Genomic DNA, 8,234 nt, shown 5'->3' on the forward strand with positions numbered 1-8,234 from the left:
TCAGATTTATTGGTCTTGCATACATGCATACACATGAAATTTGTCCTCCGCTTTTAACCCATCCAGGTTGGCACGTGTTGACACACACACATGCACATGCACAGGGTCACACACTCAGAGACAGATGCCAACCTGGACTGGTGGTTAGCCATTCACAGCGCCCGGGGATATTGGTGCGGGTCCACAGTGACGTTGATGCAGTCCTTGATGTGAGCCATGACCAGTCTTTTGAAGCACTTTTTGAAGCACTTCGAAGCACTATTAGGATGAGGGCTACCGGCCAATAGTCATTCAGGCTTGTCATTTTGGCCGTTTTGGGGATGGGGATGATCATGGCAGTCTTTAGGCAGGTGGGGACCACTGCCTGTTCGAGAGAGATGTTGAAGATGTCTGTCAGCACCTTGGTAAGCTGGTGTACACAGCCCCTCAGCAACCGCCCAGGGATGTTGTCGGGACCAGCATCTTTGCAGGGGTTAATCCTCTGGAGGGTCCTCCTCAATTCTGCTGGTGTTACACTGAGGGGCTCCTCTTCTGGTGAAGGGGTGAGTCTGGTGCTGAGAAAGGTGTTTGGGTCCTCAAAGTGTAGAAGTTGTTGAGTGCGTTGGGTAGAGAGGGGTCATTTGGGCATCTTTGGTGTTGTAGTCTGTAATGCACTTTATGCCCCTCCACATATTACATTACATTACATTACGGTCATTTTGCAGACGCTTTTATCCAAAGCGACTTACAATAAGGGTGTTCGACATCGGTAGGCAAAAGAACTTCAGGTCACAAGAAATCCTAAGTGCATTTTCTTCCAAAACCAAACAGCTAAGAGCATAGCTAGTGCTAGAGTAAGTGCGGTAAGTTAGGTACCTAGACAAATGGGAAGACAATTTAGAAAACAAAGACAATTTAGGAAACAAATAAGTGCGTAAGGAACTAGGACAAAACAGGTGATGTCTTAAGAGGGCGGATCTGGGTAGTGTTTCCTGAAGAGATGGGTTTTCAGCCTGTGGCGAAAGATGGGCAGCGACTCAGCTGTCCTGACATCAGTTGGGAGATTGTTCCACCATCGGGGTGCCAGAACAGAGAAAAGCCGTGACCGTGTTGATCGTGCGCAGGGACCGCTGAGTGACGGGGCAGCCAGCCGCCTGGAGGCTGCAGAGCGAAGTGGTCGGGCGGGGGTGTAGGGCTTGACCATAGCCTGGAGGTATGAAGGAGCTGTTCCTTCCACTGCCCTGAAGGCTAGCACCAGAGTCTTAAACTGGATGCGAGCAGCTACAGGGAGCCAGTGTAGAGAGCGGAAAAGGGGAGTCGTGTGGGAGAACTTGGGGAGGTTGAACACCAGACGAGCAGCAGCTTTCTGAACAAGCTCCAGAGGTCTGATGGCAGAAGCCGGGGCGCCAGCAAGGAGTGAGTTGCAGTAGTCCAGGCGGGAGATGACAAGAGCCTGGATGAGCACCTGCGCTGCCTTGTCGGTGAGCAAGTGGCAAATCCTCCGGATGTTGTAGAGGTCCTCCTCTACATCGTTCCTATATCGGCAGGAACGGGTCACTGATGCGATGTTTGCCGAGAACGACAGTTGGTCATCCAGGGTCAGACCCAGATTCCTCGCAGTCCGAGTTGACGTCACCATGGAGTCATCCATGGTGATGGCCAGGTCTCCGAACGGGCAGCCCTTCCCCCGGAGAAACACCAGCTCAGTCTTGTCCAGGTTGAGCTTAAGGTGGTGCATCGACATCCACCCCGAGATGTCTGCCAGGCACGCAGCAATGCGTGCCTCCACTTGGGTGTCAGAAGGGGGAAAAGACAGAATCAGCTGGGTGTCATCTGCATAGCTGTGGTAGGAAAAGTTATGAGAGTGGATGATAGAACGAAGAGATGATGTGTAGAGGGAGAAAAGAAGAGGACCCAAGACCGAACCTTGCGGAACCCCAGTGATGAGCCTACGTGGCTTCGACACAGACCCTCTCAGTGTTACCTGGTAGGAGCGGTCTGTCAGGTTTGATGAGAACATGGAGAGTGCAGAGCCAGAGACACCCATTCCCTCCAGGGTAGAGAGAAGGATGTGGTGGTTCACTGTGTCAAATGCTGCAGACAGGTCCAGGAGAATCAAGACAGAGGAGAGAGAGTTAGTTTGAGCAGTTTGGAGTGACTCAGTTACTGCTAGGAGGGCTGTCTCAGTTGAGTGGCCCACCTTGAACCCGGACTGGTGGGGATCCAAGAGGTTGTTCTGGTGGAGGTAAGAGGACAGCTGTTTAAAGACAGCACATTTGAGAGTTTTGGACAGGAACGGTAGAAGGGATACCGGTCTGTAGTTCTTGATCTCTGAAGGGTCAAGAGCTGGTTTCTTTAGAAGAGGAGTGACTCTGGCAGTCTTGAAAGCAGAAGGAAAAGAGCCTGATGTCAAAGACGTGTTAATGAGGTGGGTCAGGTAAGGAACAAATTAGGTGCAGCAGAATGAAGGAGAGGGGAAGAGACCGGGTCAAGGGAACATGTGGTGGGGCGGCTAGATGTTACAAGGTGAAGGACCTCATTTGCAGAGAGGGTAGAGAAGTGGGGCAGAGAGGGAGGTGAGGGGAGAAGGTGGTAGAGAGGGAGGGGTGGGAGAGCGACAAGTGTGGGTGGTGTGGACAGCTGGGGGGTGAGGGAAGGAAGATCGGATATCGTTAACCTTCTTGTCAAAGAAGTCGGCAAAATCGTCAGGGAGGAGGGAGGAGGAGGGAAGAGGGGGTGGGGGTTGGAGGAGGGACGAGAAAGTTTGAAAGAGTTTTTTGGGGTTGGAAGCAGAAGTATGAATTTATTACAGAAGAAGGCAGTTTTAGCAGCAGAGAGAGAGGAGAAAGTGGAAAGCAAAGACTGGAAGGCAAGAAGGTCCTCAGGGAGTTTACTTTTCCTCCATTTGCGCTCAGCCACCCCAAAGCTCCGCCTCACAGCCAAGGGGCAGGAGGAGTTGAGCGTGCAGGCCTGGCGGTGAGGAGACAGAGATTGTCCAGAGAGGAGGACAGGGTGGAGAGAAGAAGATCAGTAGCAGTGTCAGGGGATAGAAGGGAAAAAAATTCAGGGGCAGGGAGAGCAGAGAGAACAGAAGAGGAGAAGTCAGTGGGAGAGAGAGCGTAGATTGCAACGAGATGATACCATGTGGGTGGGGGGAGGTTGAGAGGGAGGAAAGGAGAGGGTGTAGGACATGAAGTAGTGGTCAGAGAGATGAAGAGGAGTGAGAGAGAGGTTGGTGCTAGAACAGTGCCTGGTGAAGATAACGTCCAGTATGTTGCCAGCCTTGTGGGTCGGAGGAGATGGGGAGAGAGCTAGGTCAAAGGAGAAGAGAAAAGAAACAAGAGGGTGAAGCTTCTCTGTCTGGATATTGAAGTCAATGAGAAGGATGAGGCCAGAGCCATCATCAGGGAAGTGAGAGACAAGAGTGTCTAGCTCCTCCAGAAATGGTGAGCTTGACCGGGTGAGAGACAGTGATAGCATGATATTCAAAGGAGGGAGAGAATTGCAAGAGGGAATAAAGAGAGTATTTCCAGTCCCTGGAAATTAGCAGGCCAGTACCACCGCCCCGCCTCGCAGCTCTGGGAGTGTGAGAGAAAGAGTACATACTCCGTGGGTCGTTGGACGAAAAGTTTTCCTGGATCCTCTGGGCGAATGCGGCCATGGCATTTTTCACTCCTGCAGTCAGCTCTCTCCTAGCCATCTTGAGTGCCAGGCTGTCACCAGACCTATATGCAGCGTCCCTGGCTTTGTGTTGGTGTGTGGCATTAGAATAGAGGATGATAGGCAGGTATCATAGTTGCCAAGCCCGTTTATTATAAGCAACTTTGGGCTTGTTTTTCTGTAAAGTCGCTTGTAAATCTTGTCTGTCGCGGGTTGGGGTTTTAGGGCTTATTTTCCAAAGTGTATTTGGGCTTGCTTTGATGCCTCTCTCCCAGCTCTCCAGTCTCCACAACAACGAGACACACGAACGCGACAACAACGCGATAGTTTGTCCTTTTCCTTGTAACCGCCCACACACCCACACTCTCATGCAGATCAATGACAGAGGGAGTCAGACAGAGACAGAGTGAGTGACGATGAGCGGAAAAATATGAAAATAAATATAGAAAAGAGTGGGAGAAAGTGAGTGGATTGAATGACTGGATACGACCTCAGGTTGGAGATAACACAAAGGCCTTTTGTCAACACTGTAAATGTGAGATACATGCTCACCATGCTGATTTAATACAGCATGCGAGCACCGAAAAGCACAAAAAACTCTGCTCCCTCCTCGTCCATGAGGCTTAAAGAGATTGGTTTCACATCCTCAAAACCAAATGACACAAGACAAGCAAACATTAAAAATAGCAACTTACATAGCCTGCCACACATCAATCAATGCTGTGGGTCATCTAGGTGAACTAATTGGATCTACCTCGACTGACAAAGACATCAAAATACACCGGACCAAATGCACTGCATTAATAAATCATGCAATTGCATGCATATGTTGCATCAATGCATGTTCAAAGACCTCATGAGTGATATCAGAGATGCCCAGTATTCTCTCGTAACAGATGAAAAAAACAGATATCACATCTGTCAAGCAGCTGGGTGTGGTAATTCACTACTTCAGTGTTGAACTGAACAAAATCATGTCAACCTTTTTGGGGCTGGTTAATTTAAATAGTGAAACAGCAGAGGCAATTGCTTCCACTCTGACCAGTTTTTTTACGGAGCATTGGACTGGATTTTAAAAAAATGCATCGGATTAGGTACAGATGGCTGCAGTGTTATGGTGGGTAAGAGAAATTCTGTCTATACAAACCTGCTGCAGAAAAACCCAAATCTTCAGTTGTTCAAGTGTGTGTGCCACTCAATACAGAAGCAAGGCAGTTGAGACACTCCCTCGCACCCTTGAATATTTGGTTTCTCATTCTAACAACTGGTTCTCACAGACTGCCCTTTTGCTGCCAGGAGTATACAAAGATCTACAGCCTTATCAATCCCGGTGAAGTCCCTTTGATGCTTATACAGATGTCAAGTACACGATGGCTTTCCATCCATGACTGCAGTTCACACATACTCCAGCAGTGGGATGAACTAAAGCTTCACTTTCAGCTAAGCAAAGATCAGAAAAGATGTTATGATGCTGAAATCCTGCACAAGATGTGCAGTGATCCCATGAACAAGCTGTATCTTCAGTTTCTAATGCCATTTCTGCAAGAATTCAACAGGATCAACAAGCTGTTTCAGCAGGACAGGGGTGGTGTGGTGAGGCCTGAAAAAATCCCTACATCAGACGAACAACTCCTTGCAATCGGTTTAACAGACCAAACTGTTTTGTTACCTGTGGATGCCATTTGTTATGGGCTCACCTTCACAGTTGCACTTGAGGAGGCAAAAATTGAGAGTACTGCTGAGAGGAATATGAAGAGCAGGTGTCGTGACTTCTTGGTGGAAGCATGCAGAGAAGTGCAACAGAGACTTCCAGTTAACATCTAGATATGGGAATCTATGACTGTGTTCAGTCCAAGTGCCAGTCTGTCACCAACCAAGCAACAACTCAAGTCAGTGTCACTTCTGAAACTATACTCTGGCGATCTTGCAGCTCTTGACACACAGTATCAGGCTGTTACATTCCACCCATGGACAAACAAAGAGGACACCCAGGAAGAGGCATTTTGGCCTGAAGTGCTCAATTACAAGGACAGCAGTGGAGACCAGGCTTTCAAAGAACTTGCCCTCTTTGCTCTGTCATTGCTTGTGTAACAGTGCCGAGAGGTAGACACTACTTTAAGCAATCAATTTGTGCAACTCAATATTCCTTTAAATATACACAGATTGTAGGGGATGAATTACAACATTTACAATTCTTTATTTTTCTTTAAGGATGAACATGTAAAATACCGGCATTAAAATCACTCACACACACACACACACACACACACACACACACCAGACACTGGCTTAGGCTACAGGTTGGACACTCCACCCTAGTGGAGCTATTCCGACAGACAGGACCAATGATGCTGAGGTAAACAAAAAAAAACCACTGCAAACCAATAATGAGAAAGCGAAATAAATCACAGCAAAGAAAATGAGGACGGCAAACAAAAGAACACACAAAAGCAAAATACCCAGCACACCAGGTTCAGCAGAGGGAATGCACCATTAACTGGCGGGTTACAAGCTCACTATAAGCACATACAGCCAGCGCACACAGAGAAGGGCAGACGTTGACCAAACAGACAAGACAACCACCACGGTAACAAATCACGGGACAGATGATGCAGCCTAGCGAGCAAGCTCAGCGCCATGCACCCGCACCCAAACCTACAAAGCGGCCAAGCTGCCGAGGCTAGCAAGCAATAGAGGGCGGCCGTCACCGCGAGCAGGCGGGAGGAACGAGAAGCAGGGGAGGACACAGCGGCAACTCTGACCGTTATTGGTTGGAAGTGTAACGATAATTATTATTGTGTGCTTATAAAACAAGCTTAATTATTCTGTTTGTTTGCTGACTCTGCTCAAACTAGTTGAGCAGGAAATCAAGCATATTTACTCTGTGTGAATTTCTTCATTGGTTTCTGCTTTGCCTATTTACAATGTGCATTATTCCTTGTCTTAAATCAATGACTAACAATATGATGGCAGGGCTGTTTTCGAACTTAACAACATTTTATAGACAGACATGTAGTGTGTGAACTTTGCTTAGTGTGATACAAAGTAATTCAAGGGAACTGTGGGAAACAGGTTGCTCTGGTCTTCCCATGCCCAGTGAAACATTTCGTTGCATTTTGTCGCATAACCGCTGAATAACTATGCAATAAAGAAGGCTAGAGCGGGAGGGGAAGGCTGAGAGAGAGTCCGTGAGTGGAGCTGACAACAGGGCACACTCTCTGCTTTCTCCCTTTTGCAAAAGCACATTAATACCAACTTCTGGTTTCTGTCTGTTTATTCTGGTGTTTTGCTATTATAGCTGTTGTGTGAATCTAACAGAAGCCCCACGGGCCCTAGTGGAGGATCAAAAATATATATATTTGCTTACATGTAAATGCAGCGCCTAGCTCGCACAATTAGAAGGAAAGAGAATGAGGACCTACCACTGTAGCTGGCACACGCAGTCCTGAGAGGCACACGCTGTCAAGGAAGCGACTTCGGTTACCGAATTGTCTCGTGATGTATGCTGAATAAAGGTAAACCGAGCGTGTCGGAGGGATAAAGATGGAGCCGTACGGCTAGGCAGTTGGCAACAATTAGCCCAAGCTGAAACGAAACCCCCCGTAAAGACACGGATGCAATTAAGCACAAGAAACGCACGTGAAAGGAAACCAGCAACCTACCGAACAGCCAGGGGCAAGACGAGTTCCCTTCGGGGCACAAGCGACGAGGAGCGTACAAAACCAGAGCCGCTGGCTTAGTCTGTTCCTCTCAGCAAAAGCGTGGAGCCTGTGCGCAGCCATGTTGCTTTAAGCGGGTGTGACTTATGCCCCTTTTCCACCGAACATTTTTGTACCTATACAGCTCTACACGGTCCCACTCTACCCTGATTGGGAGCTTTTCCACCGCGGGTTGAAGGTGGGACCCGTTACAATTTTTAGCCCCGGCAAGTACCTGCTTCAGAGGTGGGTCTAGTCGGTACTAGTCGGTGCTAAAACGTCACGTGATCAGTGCTGTCCACTGATTGGTCAGGTGAAATTACGTCATACACGCAACGAAGCTCGGGGAGCTTTAAATAATCACCCGCCATGTATGAAAACACACCTGCGAGAGCAACAGAGAATAAACAGAATTGCGAAGATGGAAGACCAGAGAAGGAAAGCCAACCCATGGACGATGAGCGAGGTGCAGACCTTTCTGTGTGTGGTGGCCGAGGACCGCATACAGAAGGAACTGGACGGAGCAACACAAAATGAGAAGCTAACCATGGCTATCACCGGAATTCTCAGCAGTGCCGATACAAGCTGAAGAGTGATTACTGGCAGGTAAAGGACCACAACAGCCGGAGTGGGTCAAACCGAAAGACATGGAAGTGGTTCGACCAAATGGACGGCATTTACGGGCACCGCCCGGCGAACCGGGGCAAGGAGAGTGGCGTGGATATGGCGACTTCTTTGTTGGAGGCGATGGAAAATGGTAAGTGTTGTTCTTATCCCCTTGGTGCAACGCTTATATCTTAACAAATGCATGTTTTATATCGTAACAAATACATGTTCAGTCTTTAACTTGTGTGAAACGTTACACAGGTGTCTCATGTAAGTTGTTCTGAGTGAGCT

At 48.4% G+C, this 8,234-nt stretch overlaps 1 pseudogene; it reads right to left on the reverse strand.

Moving 5' to 3' along the window:
- Positions 1-943: 943 nt before the first annotated feature.
- LOC142383133 (uncharacterized) lies at positions 944-3,679 on the reverse strand (annotated as a pseudogene).
- Between the last annotated feature and the right edge of the window lie 4,555 nt (positions 3,680-8,234).

This window comes from Odontesthes bonariensis, chromosome 1, assembly GCF_027942865.1.
Source record: "Odontesthes bonariensis isolate fOdoBon6 chromosome 1, fOdoBon6.hap1, whole genome shotgun sequence".
NCBI classification, from domain to species: Eukaryota; Metazoa; Chordata; class Actinopteri; order Atheriniformes; family Atherinopsidae; genus Odontesthes; species Odontesthes bonariensis.